At 33.7% G+C, this 17,570-nt stretch overlaps 1 pseudogene; it reads right to left on the reverse strand.

Moving 5' to 3' along the window:
* Positions 1 to 5,770: 5,770 nt before the first annotated feature.
* LOC130803522 (sedoheptulose-1,7-bisphosphatase, chloroplastic-like) lies at positions 5,771 to 17,565 on the reverse strand (annotated as a pseudogene).
* Positions 17,566 to 17,570: the final 5 nt, after the last annotated feature.

Here is a 17,570-nt window from a genome sequence, read left to right on the forward strand (position 1 = left end):
TTAGGAATTAGGAATTTATGGTAAATAATGATGATGATGATGATGTCTTGATCTTCATTGGGTTAATGAACTTCTCATGTAAATGCTAGCTGTTCATGGAGGTTTTGACGATGATAATGATAAGTAATTGAGTAAATTATGCTCTTAGATGAAATACTAGATGTCTGTTAACTTGAGAATTTGTTATGGGTAAAATATTGAATAATTTGATATTCTTGAAGGTATTATGTGATTCTTGGAGGATCTTGAATGTTGAGTTTGAATGTATATATATGTTGGTGTTTAATTGGGAAATTTATGGGAAATGTGTATTAGTTAATTATGTGATGATGAGAATTTAAGTGTGGATTGTGATTTTGGTAGTAGAGTATTTGAATGATATAGTTGGTTAGTTCAGTATTCTTGGATAGACTAGCTGAATCTTTCTCTTGGATAGTTTGTTAACTTTGGTTTAGTTTCTTGGTTTTGTGTTTAAGATGAGCATGAAAGTGGTTGAACTGGAATACAAAGGGAATGGTGGAGATGTATGATCTTTATAAGAGTATAAGCTAGTCTTAAACAAGAATTTGAGATTTGGAGTTAGAATTTGCGTAATCTCTGTAATTAGAAATAATAGAAACGCTAGGGTGGAATCTCGGTCTAAGCTACGGTCTTCGGAGGAGATGTAATAAGTTATATGTTAGTATAGTAGCATCGAGCGCACGCTTGTGACGCTATGTTATTCTCATGCTTCAGGATACGACTACTTCGATGAACCCTTCAAGTGATCGCGGTGTACCAGACTTAGCTTCTTGAAGCAGCGTTATCTGTGAGTAGTAGCAGTCCCTTAAAGGGTCTGATCAGACTACATTCTTGAAAATAAACTTTTTACTAAAACTCTTTTGAATTGGAAATTGTTGAGACAAATGTTGTTGTGAATGCTTATGCTGATATCATGATATGGTCAATGGATTGGGCTTGCGAGCTGGTCATTGGCGGAGTTGAGGAACATTGTTCCTTACTCCCTGTTTTGAAGCGAATTGTCATTGAGATATTGACTAGCTTCACCCGAGAGCGACATAGCCTTAGAGCTATGGGGCACCTCTCAAACTAGACTCCCTGTGCGCACATAGATCTAGAAAAGTGATGTTGCTTTTAAACCTATGATTTGAATTACTGTGTTTTGTTGTTTTGGATTATTGCTTCTCACTCAGTTTAATCTGATTCCATGTTGTTTCCATCTTTTAGTTTGTCTACAGATCGGAACCGGTCGGGAACGATGGGTTAGCGGTGTTGAATAGCATTCCAAGGATGTATATGAGCTGAGCATGTTAGAGTTTTGTAGTTTTGTACTAAGCTTTGGAAATGTATTAGTCTAGCCTATATTGGTTATGTTGGACGTTTATAGAGACTTTTATGATCACTGTATATATGAGATAGATGTTTGGATTGAGAATTAGTTGGTTTAGTTATGATTTAGAACTAAAGACTCTTTGCGCAAGTTTTGGGATTGAGATTCGAGGTTTTTGAGAAACAGACCCCGTGATGACCCTGTTTACCTAGTCAACGGTAAGTCGGGTTGTTACAATATGCTAGACCACTTTACTAGTGTTGGATAGGAAGAGGGAGGGATTAATTGAAGGTTTAAAGGTGTTTTAATGGAGGAAAATGGGAGGGTGTTTTTCGAATGAATTTAGGATTAGAATGAATTAGGGAAAATGAGGAAGAAAGGGGCAGAAACTGATTTTAAGTCGTGCTTATTCGTTGTTAGTAACAGCGAACAGAGGCTTTGCAAGCTGGTCAAAATTGGTAAAAGCCTCTGTTTGCTGTTACTAACAGCGAACAAAGACTTTGACTTTTTTTGACCAGTTTGCCTCTATTCATTGTTAGTAACAGCGGACAAAGTCAAACCACAGGTTTGGAAAAAAAGTGCTTATTCTGGAATATTTTTCAAAAACTTTCTATTTTTTGAATTTTTTGTTTTTTGCTTATTGATTTTAATTTTTCTATCTCTGATGCCTCTTTAGAAAAAGATGAAACTCTCATGTTTTTTATTTATTTATTTTGTTTTTTTGAAAGGATTTATTTATTTTGTTTGGGCCATCATCTATTTATTATAATACTATGTTTTTCTTTTTTTTTTTTTTGTTAAATGAATACGTCGATCAAAATAAGTTCAAGCTAGCTAAAGTGCTAAGACTTAGAGGAAAGGGATTTATATACAAATACATTTTATGAAACTTTCGGACTCCCATCTAACCATGTGAGTCAGAGAGTTTTCATCTCTACGAACAAATTAAAATTAATATTAAAACTAACAAACGACTCCATAAATGAAAAAAATATTAAAATTATCATAAAAATTGGGTCCACTCGATGATTCCTAACCTAGTACATTTCAGGGGTCTTTAAAGGTAAGCGAGATGTTCGACCATATTTAGTCCCTTCTTTCTCCCGTATATAAAAAAGTTAATCAAAAAAAATATTTTAAGCTTATTAATAAAATAAATATATATATTTACTATAAATAAGGCATAAAATAAAAGTTTTGCACAAGACCTCTAAATTTTTCAAGACGGCTCTGGTATAATGTTGCAATTACGGTAACAACTCGACATAACTCGTGTTGTAGGAGACCGTCTCATTATTACACATATGATGAGACTGTCTCATATAATAGATCATTTTTGTAATTGACCACGTTTAAATTGTATTTGGTCATTTTTACACACTAAATTTATATAGACAATCCAATAAAAATAATTTCCCAATAAGAAATACCGTCTCATATAAAAATTTGTTTAACTGTAAATGCACATGCATGCAATAGAAGAATAGAACTAAATAAAAGTATAGAAGTAATACCCCAAATTTTAATACAAAGAATGGTGAGAATATTAATTTAGAGTTTTGTTAATTTTAACAGTATTAATAATTTATAATAACTCTATTAATCAAACTTATCTTCTCATTCTATGATCTGGGGTTGACTTCTTAATTCTGATGACTTTCTTTGTGTTTTTGTACGGAAATGAAGACGTTCATGGTATATTCTATGATACCATCCCTATCATGAGCTACGTACTAAATATAATAAAAAATTTCAAATCAAGACCTATTATTGCTCATCACGATTCAAGTCCAAATTTGTGAATGTTGATGGTATGTTAATCGATTAGCAACGACAAAACAGACTATTGTCTAGAGCTTTTAATTTTTAAGGGTTTAGAAAATTAATTTTACGTACAAATTTGATATTCACTTAAATTAACTTAAATGAAATTCAAATATAATTTAATTTTTTTCTAAATAATATATGAATTATCAGCAATTATCAACCATAAAAACAAAAGAAATGTTATAGTATTTACTATGCCTTAAGTTTATATAGACGCTTTTTCATCTTTCGCTCTGAGCCATAAAAATAAAGGAGACGATTGCTTATCGGATTGCTTGTCTCAAGAGAGTATAAAGGAGTAAGACGAGCCATAAGTTTCGATCATTAATATGAAAACCAACTTATAGTAAAATCTAGTCAAATTACATAATTATGAACTAAAAATTAGTTCTAGTAGACCAACTCTTTTTCTTTTAAACACAAAATATAAATCCTAGATTATTCTAGGAAATGGATGTAGCCAAAATTTTGACGAACATAATAACATTTGGTATTGTTTGCCGCTTATTTTCTTGCAAATTTTTTTTATGTTACATGAGTTATTATATATATATATATATATATATATATATATATATATATATATATATATATAATGTGAAATTTTATTATATTTGTCTTAATAAATACTAAAATTTTAATATATATAATTTTTTTTCATATTTTATATATTTATAAATATTAAGACCTAAATTATGCTTTAAAAACAGTAAAAAAAATGTAACTACCTTAATAAAAGGCCGGGAAAGAGTATTAAACAATTAATATATTAGTGATGATCAAATAAAATAAAGGTCTTTGAATTGGAGAAAGCCTTAGTAAATAACGGTTATTTGTGAAGTTAACAAATCACCACTATGTGGTAGAATTTAATAAGGTGAGAGTTTTGTGATTTTAATTTACCTTTTTTATTTTATTTATCTTATTATTATTATTATTATTTTTTTATGGTGATTTACAAATTACGATTATTGACAAAGAATTATTATTTAAATTGCCCATTAAAAAATAAGACCAAACGCCAACGAAAATGCATAGCCGCCCACCTAGCTAGTTGCCAGTGATACGCTTAGCACTCAGCACACATAAATACATGATGATATAATAATTTTTTTTTTTTAAATTTGTTACACTACGAAAATTAAGATTGAATATATTTTTAAACACTCCTAGGCCCGACAATATAATATTTTCAACTTGTTACTTCCTCCGTTACATTATACTTACTACATTTGACTTTTTACGCAATTCAATGTGTTATTTTATTCATTTTACATGTTGACTTATGCACTTCTAAAAATTATAAAAAGTTAATATTATGAAAGTATACGATTAGACGATTCAAACAAGATCCCACTTGACTATATTTTTACTTACGTATTAGCCACAATATATAAAATAAGCTTGAACGATGAATAGTGTCCAAAATGAAATGTAGCAAGTATTTCAGAACGGAGGAAGTAGTATTTATCCTTTTCCTACCGGCTCCTCGTATTGTGCAGATGTACGTGTATTGGTGCATAATTATTGAAGGATACATGTAATTAATAGCTTTGATGTACCTTAGCTTATGAAATCGAGCTAAATATGTTAAATTTTGATAAAATACAATGTTTGATTCATGCATTGTCATCTTGAAGTACACTTTATGAGGATTTAAGATTAGTAGAAGAACTTTTCTTTTCTTAAAAAAAAAAAAAAAAGATTAGTAGAAGAAGGCGATGGTCCAAATAATACTTAATATTCTACCACCAAAAGACCAGAAAGTTTTGTATAGATTAGAGGGTATTTGGTAAATGACTGATATCTGATAGCTGATAACTGATTATAGTGGCTGATTTGACCAATTGATTTTATTAACTGGTTTGATAAGCTGATTTTGAACCCGCTGCTATAAGCAGCTTGTTCAAAATAGCTTATTCGTATCAATAAGCTGTTTCAACCACCTAATTCACCAAACACTAGCATTAGTTGGTTTGACCACCCAACCCTCTATTTATATCAAAATAAGCTAAAATTGCTCTATAAGCTAATTTGCCAAACACCCCCCTAGTTTACTCTATTTAAAATGTAATAACAACCTTAAAAGTTAAAAAATAAAAGGTACAAAGATAATAAATTTTCCTACTTGATGAGTAGTCATTGAAAAATATTTTACTATTTTTAGATTAATACACACTAAAATAATATGGAATAAGTTCATATAAAAACTTTGACCAAAAGACCTCCTAAAATGTAGAGTAATAGTTTTTGATTAAACAAACCATCCTTAAAGGTGCTTATTGTTAGATTCCTTTGGATTATTCTCATTGGAGATTCCTTGTGAGAACCAAAAAAAAGTGTTCTCCAGCTTAACTATTCATTAAAACCAAATTCAGCAATGAAAACCGGATAATTCAAACCGAGTATCTCATATCTAGATATTCGATTTTCTACTTTTTATTTTTTTTATTTTAAAAATATATATACAAATGTTTTTTCATAAATTTATTTGTTTTGGTTGTTAAATTTACTAATATTAACAATTCTCAATTACAAGTAAATTGTATAATTAATTTATTGTTAATTAATTTAGACTTTTGAAAGTCCAATCATATTTCCAAAATGATGTGTATTCTAAGTTTAAAAAATAAGCTTCATTTTTGAAATTATTTAAAAAAAAAAGTTTGAATAAAGAAAGAAACCGAAATGAGCTTAAATAGTTATGTCGAAAAAACATAAAATTGTTTTAAAAAGGTCGAAAACCGGATATCCGGTTTGGATTGAACTTGAATCCGTGTATCCGATTTTCGGACGGATAGTGATTTTCACTATCCGAAAAACCAGATATCCGGATTTTCGGATCCGAGGTGATTCGGTATCCGATTTTGAACATCCTTTGTAGGCCTTGTGTTCCTTTTATTATATTTAAAAGAAAAAAAATGTATTCTACTAATATTTAGTTTTGAACACATGCATTGAAAATTACGTGAAAAACAAATGAAAGCATCAAATGGAAGCCAAAAGTGTTATTAAATTTGAAAATAACAACTTCACCAATCAATTGTAGGATTATGTTAAGAAATAGTAGATGGGTAAAATTATATAGGTTTTGCATCGCATTCATTTCAGTTTGGGCGGGTATGAATATGAATAGGTGGGTAGTGGGTGGATATTGGTACGAAAAGGCTTATCCACCATGAGTTGTGGCCTTTGGGTAGATCCGTTAATGGTGTATATGAGATTTTATCTGCCACATATCCACCAGTCGCACCCCATACCCACTCAACCTGCTCCATGTCTACCTATTTTATGTCTACAACTTACTACTTTATATCAATTTCATATATTTTTATTTATAACTATAGACAAAAAATAAGGATATTAATTTTATTTTATTACATTATTTTGTATGATTTAAATTAACAAAATTAGATGTACAATTAATTTTGTAAGGAATTACAATTGTGTGAAGCGCATATAACGAATAAAGTGAATGTGAGACGGACATAAGGACCCATATTAAATATGCTCAGTTGAGCATAGTGGGTGGATATAAGTTTGAATGCATGTTAATACCCAGATAATTAAATTAACAAGTATGGTGTATAAAAATTTTAAGTGACTATGAATATGGGAGTGCATACTAGACCCACCCCTATTTTACCATCATACTATTTCACTAACAGTATCCCGCACAAGGTAGGATCCGCCCATGCTAATAATCAACCAAAAGCTTAAAACCAAATAGCCACAAAATTAAAGCTAAAACTATAGACAAAAAGGAGATATAATAGAACACTAAGCAGATGCACCAACAGGAACAGGGTCCTCTAGCCTAGAAGAGCCATATAGAGTCTTTTCGAACCGAACGATCTCGTTCTTGGAACCGTAGGCGACTTGGGTTCGGTCATCAAGGTTGTTGATGACCTTGTCCAACACAGATTGGGTTCCATCACTCCTGTAACCACCAACCTTCTCAATCAACAGCCCTAAAGGTGCTACCTCAAACAATAATAAACTTAATTTTGCCTTGGTTGAAGGTGATGCTACATTTGTGAATTACCCTTCTCCTTCACTATGATCTACACACATTAATGTGTTATGACATGTTAGATTTAAACTGAAAAATATACTTATAAATTTTCTAAAAATTAAACTCCCTTTCTTTCGTTTCTTTAAATTAGTTACACTATGACTATGACTTTGAAAGCTCTTTGATTAAAACGTAACAAACTTAATGCTTATATAATTCAAAGTTTGAAATATTTTCTAATTTACTGGTTAAAATTGATTATATCCTTATTAACGAACACCCTAGGATCGTTTGTTTATTCATGAGAAGACTAACCGAAAAATAACTCCTCACATGCAAAATTATAAAAGATCCTCTTCAATCAAAGAACTCTATCGAATGTGTGATAGCATACTATTGCACCGGGAACATCAATGTAGCCGATTATTACAATTGCTTAGGATACCTTTTTAGCTACTCAGGTCAATTTCTTAGTTTAAGATCCCTCTTACGTACTCTTACCGACTGAAATCAAAGAACTAGTAGATCTATAATGCCCAAAATGGTAGTGGTAAATTTCTTTCTTTTAATTCCATTATTATAGTAATGAGTAGAGACCAAAATATTATGTGTTCCTAATATTTCAATTAACTAGTTTAATTAACAATAAATCTATGTTTGGGTTGAAATAGCTTTGACAAATCAATGATTGCATAGCTAGAAAGCAACAAGAATGAATAGGAAAAGGAGTTGTCTGAAACCTGGTTAACATCAGGAACCATTCCTCCTGTGTATTGTAGAAATATATTCTCTAATCTTAGGAAATATTTTTCTGATTTAGTAAATAATTAATTTCCAAATTAGTCCAATATATTTAGGAAATTACTGATTTTCCAAGGTTTGTATTTCCTTAATTAATTCATAGAACTTGTATAAATTAGGGGTTGTAATTACAATCAAAATTAATACAAAACAAGTATTCATTAAACCCTAAAATTCTCAGTTTCTTCATGGTATCAGAGCCAAAGGTGTTTTCCGGGACCGGCAACACCAGTGGTTATCATCATCTACCCTAAACCTTAAACCTTACCTGTAACAATGGCAAAAAACAACCCAAACCAAATCGTAACCATGGAACAAATGGAACACATGTTCAGATTGTTCCAACAGATGCAAAAACCAAACGTAAACCTTGAAACCATTTCCCTAGACCTAAAATTGGCCGAAAAATTAAACTATCAAAATTACACCACTTGGTGTAAAATGATGCAGATAGCTTTAGAGTGCAGGGGCCGTCTCAGCCACATCATTGACGACCCTCCTAGCATCTCTGATCCAAATTACAAAACATGGAAACAAAAGGACTCAATAGTCCTATCATGGATAATCTCAAATATAGACACGGAACTCATAAACCAATTTCTAGATTACACAATTGCAAAATATTTATGGAAGGGGATCGAAGTTCTGCTGAGTAGTGGAAGGGATGAACTTCAGATCTTTGATCTGAGTTCACAAGCAAACAACATGAAACAAAACCAAGATCCAGTAGAAGTTTTTTATGGAAAGTTGACCACAATTTGGAAGGAAATAGACCGACGACAACCAAATCCAATGATACATGCTGAAGATATCACCATTTTCAACACTTTCATCCAAAAACAACGTCTTTTTCAATTTTTGGCCGGATTGAATGAAACGTTTGATAAAGAAAAGAGAGACTTACTGAATCTTGACCCTCTTCCAACTGTCGACATGGCATATGCTACAATCAGGCGAGAAGTTTCACGGCGTGGTATCATGATCCACGCATCATCATTGGGAAAAAATCCCTCAGAAATTGGAAGTGGGTTGGCGGTCAAACATCACCAGTCAAGTTCATCATTCCGGCGTGAAATGGAGGACAAAACTCACCTCAGGTGTAGTCACTGTGGAGGAAGCCGACACACAAAGGAGGGATGTTTTAAAATCATTGGCTACCCAGAGTGGTGGGAGGAACACCGGCAACGGAAAGCCGCCACCAAGGCTCCGACCAGCAGAACCGGCGGCAAGGCTAACATGGCTACCAGTGTTCTCCACATCTCCGATGAACCAACCCACAGAAAGAAGGATAGGGATGACAAAAATGGTGATACAGGTGAACAGCCAGGAGAGAAAGAAAGAGACGGACTAGAAGAGAGAGAAAAGGGGAAGGGTTTAGGAAGGATCCAGAAACACTCAAACTCCCCCCACCTATTTAAACCGGAAAACCCTAATTCCCAAAACTTCCCTCAGCCCAATTATAACCCCAAGCCCATTTATAAACCCATAAGACCCAACACTCCATGCAAGTCACAAAAACTTGGCCTTTTATGTAAACCAAGTACTTCCTCTCAGTGGATATTTGATTGTGGGGCCACCGATACAATGACTTTTGACCCCTGCGATCTTTTATTCACTAACCCTCAAACCCGGACCCATATCCAAACAGCCAATGGGGAGTGTGTGAGTGTTGATCAATCTGGGCCAGTTACTATTTCTCCGTCTCTCAAAATTAAAAATTGTCTTTTAATTCCTAGCCTATCTCATAAGTTACTATCTATTAGCCAACTTACTCGGGAATTAAATTGCACTGTGCTTATGTCTTCTTCTGGTTGTGTTGTGCAGGATGCTCAGACGGGGAAGATTATTGGTCGTGGTACTGAACGGGATGGCTTGTACTATGTGGATGAGGCGATTCAAAAGGGTCACACTTTGCTTGCTCATGGGTTCCCTAATCATAAGTTATGGACCTGGCATCGACGTCTAGGTCATCCATCATTAGGGTATCTAAAGCATCTTTTCCCGTCATTAGCTAAAAATACAGTAACTTTGGACTGTGAAGCATGTGTCCTTGCGAAAAGTCACAAACATTCTTATTCTCCCAGTTTTAATCATAGTAGTGAACCATTTGTTTTAATACATTCTGATGTTTGGGGACCTGCGCCTGAATTTAGAAAACACAATTATTCATATTTTGTTTCATTTATTGATGATTGTACTAGAATGTGCTGGATATATTTCTTGAAACACAAATCTGAGGTTTTCGATGTCTTTGTCAAATTTTACAATATGATTATTACACAGTTTCAAGCTAAGCCTAAAATTCTTCGATCTGATAATGGGGGGGAATACATGAACCAACACATGGAAAATTTCTTCACCACCCATGGTCTCCTTCACCAAACCTCTTGTTCCCACACACCTCAACAAAATGGCATAGCTGAAAGGAAAAATCGCACTCTCCTTGAAATGAGTCGAGCCCTTATGTTTGAAGCCCATGTCCCATCTTATTTTTGGCCTGAAGCTATTGCCACCGCTGCTTATCTCACCAACCGACTACCTTACAAAGTTCTTAAATTTAAAACTCCCCTTGAAGCCCTTAGTCATCACTTCACTATTCCCTCTTTCCACTCCTTACCACCTCGAGTCTTTGGGTGTGTTGCATATGTTCACTTACCCAAGCCTGTTCGAACCAAACTTGAACCCCGGGCTGTTAAGTGTATATTTGTGGGCTATGGTACAAATAAAAAGGGATACCGGTGCTTTGATCCAAATCAGAATAAGATGTATACCACAATGGATTGTGACTTCTTTGAGCATTCTTATTTTTTCTCCCAGCTTCGTCCTCAGGGGGAGATTTCATGTGATGACTTAAGCTGGCTTATATACCCTTTAACTGATGATTTGAACCCAAAAGAGCAAGTAGGTAATCCCACAGACATTGCTACAGAAAACATAGTTCTTCCTTCTCCTCAGACCCTTCCTACCTTGTCTGAAGCATCTCATGATCAAGAAGTTGCCTGTGAGCCTCAAGAGGTATTGACTGAATCTGAACCTCAAACTAATGATGACACATCTGGCTTTGTTAATTCACCATGCAGATATCAATTACCCCCAAGAAGCAAAAGGGGTATTCCTCCAAGAAGATATGATCCAGAGTTCGAATCACAGAGATCCCGGTATCCTATCAACCGAGAAGTAAATAACTTGGCACAAATAGCTGTGGCATTCCAGACCAACCTGTACTCAAGCTCCTTGCCTAAAAATACTGAAGAAGCCCTCCGAAATCCAAGGTGGAAAGCAGCAATGGTAGATGAAATCTCAGCTTTAAAGAAAAACAGTACATGGGAAAAATGTGTGCTACCTAAAGGAAAGAAACCAGTAGGATGCAAATGGGTTTTTACAATAAAGTATCATGCGGATGGAACCATTGAGAGATATAAAGCTCGTCTTGTGGCAAAAGGATATACACAAACATATGGGATTGATTACTCTGAAACCTTCTCTCCAGTCGCAAAAATAGATACCATCAGGGTCATATTTTCCATAGCTGCAAATAAAGATTGGCCTCTCTACCAATTTGATGTAAAGAATGCTTTCCTACATGGCGAGATCGAAGAGGAAGTTTATATGAGTGCTCCACCAGGTTTTTCAGATGAATTCGCTCCAGGAGAAGGATGTAGGCTTAAAAGGGCATTGTATGGCTTAAAACAGTCTCCAAGAGCTTGGTTTGGTAAGTTCACCGCAGCAATGAAGAAATTTGGGTATAAACAGAGCCATTCCGACCATACCCTATTCCTAAAGAAAGACAATGGTCAGATCACATGTCTTATCATTTATGTAGATGATATGGTAATAACAGGGAACAATGAAAAGGAGATAGAGGAGCTTAAGAGGAAACTATACTTGGAGTTCGAGATGAAGGACTTGGGGAACTTGAAATACTTCCTTGGTATAGAAGTTTTCCGATCCAAGAAGGGAATTTTCATCAATCAAAAGAAATATGTCTTAGACCTGTTCGCAGAAGTAGGCATGCTTGACTGCAAACCAGCAGAAACACCAATCGTTGCCAATCATAGACTCCAGACGACTCCTGGAGGAGAACCAGCAGACAAAGAGAAGTATCAGAAACTGGTGGGAAAATTGATCTACCTCTCTCACACTAGACTAGACATAGCATACGCCGTTGGGGTCGTGAGTCGATTCATGCACCTACCACAAACTCCACATATGGAAGCAGTGATGAGAATCTTGAGATACTTGAAAGGCACTAGCGATAGGGGAGTCTTCTTTGGTAAAAATCATCATCTTGACCTCGTAGCTTACACAGATGCAGACTGGGCAGGTGATCGAGACAGCAGGAAATCTACATCAGGATACTTCACCCTTGTAGGGGGAAACTTGGTCACTTGGAGGAGTAAGAAACAAAAGGTAGTCACACTATCAAGTGCAGAAGCAGAGTTCAGAAGGGTAGCAAAAGGAATAACAGAGATCCTATGGCTAAGGAAACTCTTATATGAACTCGACTTTCCACCAACAGGAGCTTGCATGTTATTTTGTGACAATAAAGCAGCTATTGATATCTCAGAAAATCCAGTCCAACATGATCGAACAAAGCATGTGGAAGTTGACAGACACTTTATAAAAGAAAAATTGGAGAAAGAGATCATCAGCATTCCACACGTAAGATCAGAAGATCAATTAGCAGACATTCTCACAAAGGCCGTTTCTGTTGAAGCCTTCGAAACTACTTTATCCAAGTTAGGTATTGGGAATCCCATAACCTAACTTGAGGGGGAGTGTAGAAATATATTCTCTAATCTTAGGAAATATTTTTCTGATTTAGTAAATAATTAATTTCCAAATTAGTCCAATATATTTAGGAAATTACTGATTTCCCAAGGTTTGTATTTCCTTAATTAATTCATAGAACTTGTATAAATTAGGGGTTGTAATTACAATCAAAATTAATACAAAACAAGTATTCATTAAACCCTAAAATTCTCAGTTTCTTCATGTATCTCAATGTATATTTTTCTCTCACATAATATTGGATCAGCTGCACATACACACACATACAACACATACAAAAAGTGTCAAAAACAAACCCATTATAATACTCCAGCCATACCCCTTTGAACTATTAAATCTGCTACATATCTGAGTTAGTTGCATTAAATTTGTTACACTTTAAAGTTAATAAAACGTAGCGAGCTCAATAGGAAGGTGGGAGTAAACAATATCATATTGTCATAGTCAACATGGTCATATCAATAACCTAGTATCTCGCACAAAGTTAAGGTCAGGGAAAACTGTAATACCCCAAATTTAGCTTTAAAAAGGATGGATTAACTATTCATATCAACAAGGTGCATCTTCTTTTTATGGGAGCCCATTTGCTACGAACTCCACAGTTAAGTGTGCTTGGTGGGGAGCAATCTTAGGATGGGTGACCTCTTGGGAAGTTTTCTCAGGTGCGCACGAGTGAAATCAAAGTGCGCTGGAAAGACTTGTGTTGGTATGGGAAACCAGTTTACAGTCTCCATGAGTAGTCACTGACGATCCGGGGAGCCAGGGTGTTAAGAAACAATATCATAGTGTCATATATGCAAAATTAGATAATGATTTATCAAAACCTTGTCATAGTCAGCATTGTCAGATGTGGCTCTCAAATTTCCAGGGCAAAACAATTTTCCTTCACCAATTTCTGTTGTCTCCTTCACATGTTGCCACATTCCTGATATCATCAAGGGGGGTTTAAAATGTCGAATATGCAACATTGCGAATGTAAAAGCAAAGAAATTGTTTCTGACTGACCAGTGAAAACAAACAAGATCTACAACTTCACATAGTTAAAAAAGTGCGCATAGGCTACAGAGTAGTCCTTAAGAGCAAACCTTCGTCGAGAAGAAGAAATTCATGGGTTCCAGGGTAGTCCTTAAGAGCCAAAACATAAGTAGTCCTAGGACCATAAATTCCCATGGCAGCTGCAACCTGATCCCTGCCTGTTACACCAGTTAACTTGTCACCTGGCTACACCCCGAAAATGGTTCCTACTGAGAAATTTGTATCGACGATGCTGGACCCATCAAGGGGTCAAATGCTACGCTGAATCCGCCTATAAATTTGTTTTAAGCAACCATGGAAAAGTTGTTACAAATATAGCTTACTAGGAACAAGAATCTAATGAGATGGTTTATCAATTGTAGGGAAATAACCTTCAACTGGAGCTCCCATATCTTGAAGTTCAGGGACTTCTTCTGAGCAAGCATACTTGCAGAAATGTGAGTAATTCAAAGCCTGCGTCAACGGATTTTGATTATATGATTTCATACAAGAGATTATTCAACTAGATCTTCAGAATGTTCTAAATTTTTTATTGGTTGGTCAAATAGTCATTAAATGTGTTTGGTAAATGACTTAGCCTTTCACCTAGCTTTTTTCCTTGGTTGGCGACACGTGATGGTGTCAAGAGGAGGTTTGATGATGTTAGGTATGTGCCTAACTTTAGGAGGAACCTTATTTTATTGGATACGTTAGAGGCTAAGGGATGTTCTTTCAAGACTTGTAGTCACGGTGGGTAAGTTACTAGATGGAGCATAGTATATGTTTCAAGTCGGTGGTGTTTGCCTAGGACACAAGATTGATGATGATGTTTGTGAGACAACCAAAAAGATCATCACATCTAAAGATGAGGGTAGATTCGATCTTGAGAAGATATTATTAGGCCAAGTACCGAACTACCAATTGATGGAGGTGATTTTAATCACCTTATAGCTCATTCGAGCATAGACTAGTGTGCTCAAACGAGCAGCTCTCATGCTCAAACGAGCAAACTATGGCAGACTTGCGATCTTGTATACATGTTATATCTTTTGGGGAATATTTTCCTACTGATTTGATGAACCATATAAAGGGCTAAAATCAATATTAGGCTATTGTGGTGTCTAATACAAAATGAAATAGGATTTTGAAAGTAAGAGCTTTATCAAATGAGTGATCTTTTGAGCTCTAGTGAGAGAGTTCTTACTGTGTGTCGTATGATTTCGTTAAGGTATTATTGAATATTAATGATATATATTACTTTTTCAGGGGAGGTGTCTAACACATCATTAAATAACTGTACGTTTTGCTCGTGTGTAATTGTTTCTTCATTGTTAGCTCTATTTTTCGAAGTTTCAAACTAAGAAAACATGAATTAGACCCATGTTTAGAGTAACAACCTCAAAAAGAAGCTTATCAGCAAGCACATCAATAGCAAGTTGTTCATCCCCAAAAGAGTTAACACATTGAGTTCCACCACATGAAGCTGTCCTAACTTTAAACCCAATAGTCCTTAAAGCTTCTCCCATGCATATCAACAATCTAATTAGCCCTTTATCTGGGGTTGCTTTTGCTAGAAACTCCTCCTGCATTCATCAATCATTAATCAAATTAATTCCCTACTTCTCAAAGATCATTCAAACTTATCCATATCTGTCCCTTTGAGTTTGTTACATTACAAACTAAAGTAAGAATGTATTGATGTAATTTAGCAAATTCAATGTGACAAAGATCGTATATTATGTTGTCTGAATTGGTTTGAGAGCTTACCAAACTGTCACCAAGTTCACATTTGGTTACAAGGACATAGTTCTTTGCTTTGTTGATCTTGATTGATGACTTGGTTATTACCTTCAATGATTCTCCCAACAGGGAACTTGATTTTAAGTTCTACAAATATATAAAAAGTATATTAATATGACCATTTAAATGAATATGTTTAAACCAATTCCTTAAAAATTATTTAGAGAAAATACTTTTCAAGAGATTCAATTTCTATAAAGAATTAATATTTATTGGTTTCAAATTATAATTGAGTAAAGTAAAATGACTCATTAAATCACGAATACTTTTTATATATGTGAAATCAAGGTCAATCAAAAATTATCTTTTTATCAATTTGATCGTTAATAAGGGTAATCTAGCGTATATTCAATCTTTCTAACTCCACCTTTGATGAAAATGGCATTCAGATAATGAAATGTTAATGTTGTATAGTTGTATTTCTATGTAGCACATACAATGTACATTATAAGTTAAATTATATAGGTTTAATATGTAGCTTAAACAAGTTGATAATGCCAAGAAAAAAGCTATATATGTACAATTTCTATTCAAATTTAGTTGTACTTAATAATGGCTCATACATTATTTCTTTCATTTCAATTTATAATGAATTATAGTAAATTATATTTAATTTAATTATTTCCATTTCTTAAAAAATCAATTTAAAAAAAAAATTTATAATGGAAAAAATGCATATATATGAGCTATCAAATTATAGATAATAGCTCGTATAATTATGCGCACTTTTTATATTTTCTAAAACTTCTGAACCCTATTTAAATGCAAGCCATTAAATTATATTGGATTAATAGAATATTGTAATTATAAGCAGTTGAAATTACATAATATAAGATGACTAAAAAGTAATTAAGCATAGAATTGCGCATAGTTATATACCTTAGGATTAAAAAATGAAGGCACAAGTGCAGAAGAGTGTTGAGAAGAAACTCTAGGGAGCAACATGCTCCTTGAATAGCAAGCCATGCTGCTCTCCATAGCTTATTTACTGTGTTTTGGTATGCTTGAGATTTTTTTCTGATTTTTTTTTTAGCACCAAGTAATTAAAGCTACCTAACGAGTAAGGAGGTAAGGAAATGCAATGAGGGAACTCAAGACTCAACAATAGGATTGTAGATAAGCTGTTAATGGGTTCTTGCCACGTGTCTATCTACCAAAAGATAGATTATAAAGCTTAAAGATTGAGTGAACTACCATCTCTCACTAATTTGTGGTTATCACCATACTTTAGGATGTGTGATACTTAATGTTTTATGTTAATAGTGGATATTGGAGAGGTTATTCAAAAATGAATTTTACTCTTTGAAATTAAATGATCATTTTAAAATAAATTTATAATTATGTAGATTAAAAATTTAATTTGCAGATAATTTGAATAGTTATCTCTCGATATGTAATATATATATATATATATAAACTTACAATTCAACTCTACCGATTTCGATCCTACCCCTTCATTAATTGTAGATAGGATCTCGATTCTAATAATTTTGCCATAAAAAAAATGAGGGAGTAAAAATTAGTAGCACATTATATTTTAAAAGAAATACCCTTTAGTCTTAAATCAAAAAAGTAAAAAGCAAAAAATATAATGTAGTAAATTACAAGATAATTACTTTTGTTCTTCTAAATCACCATCAATGAGTTAAACAACAAGAGAAAAAAAATATATGTAGATGAAAATTATAAAAATAATGAAAATTATAAGAGAAAAATATAATTATAAACAACAAAAGAAATCAAATAAGATGAACAAAAATAAAAAATATACTCGGTAAATAGAGACCAACGAGAGGAGTAGAGGTTTTTTTTTTTTTATAAACGAGAGGAGTATAGCTTATTAAGTGCACTTAATTAATTGATAATTAATAATTATAACATGATATTACACAAGGCATCACAAATGAGGAAGGAATAATTAATAATATATACTCCACCTATTTAACTACTTATTTTATTTACTTTTTATATCTACTGAGACAACATTAAACA

Source organism: Amaranthus tricolor, chromosome 17, assembly GCF_026212465.1.
Source record: "Amaranthus tricolor cultivar Red isolate AtriRed21 chromosome 17, ASM2621246v1, whole genome shotgun sequence".
In the NCBI taxonomy this organism is placed as follows: Eukaryota; Viridiplantae; Streptophyta; class Magnoliopsida; order Caryophyllales; family Amaranthaceae; genus Amaranthus; species Amaranthus tricolor.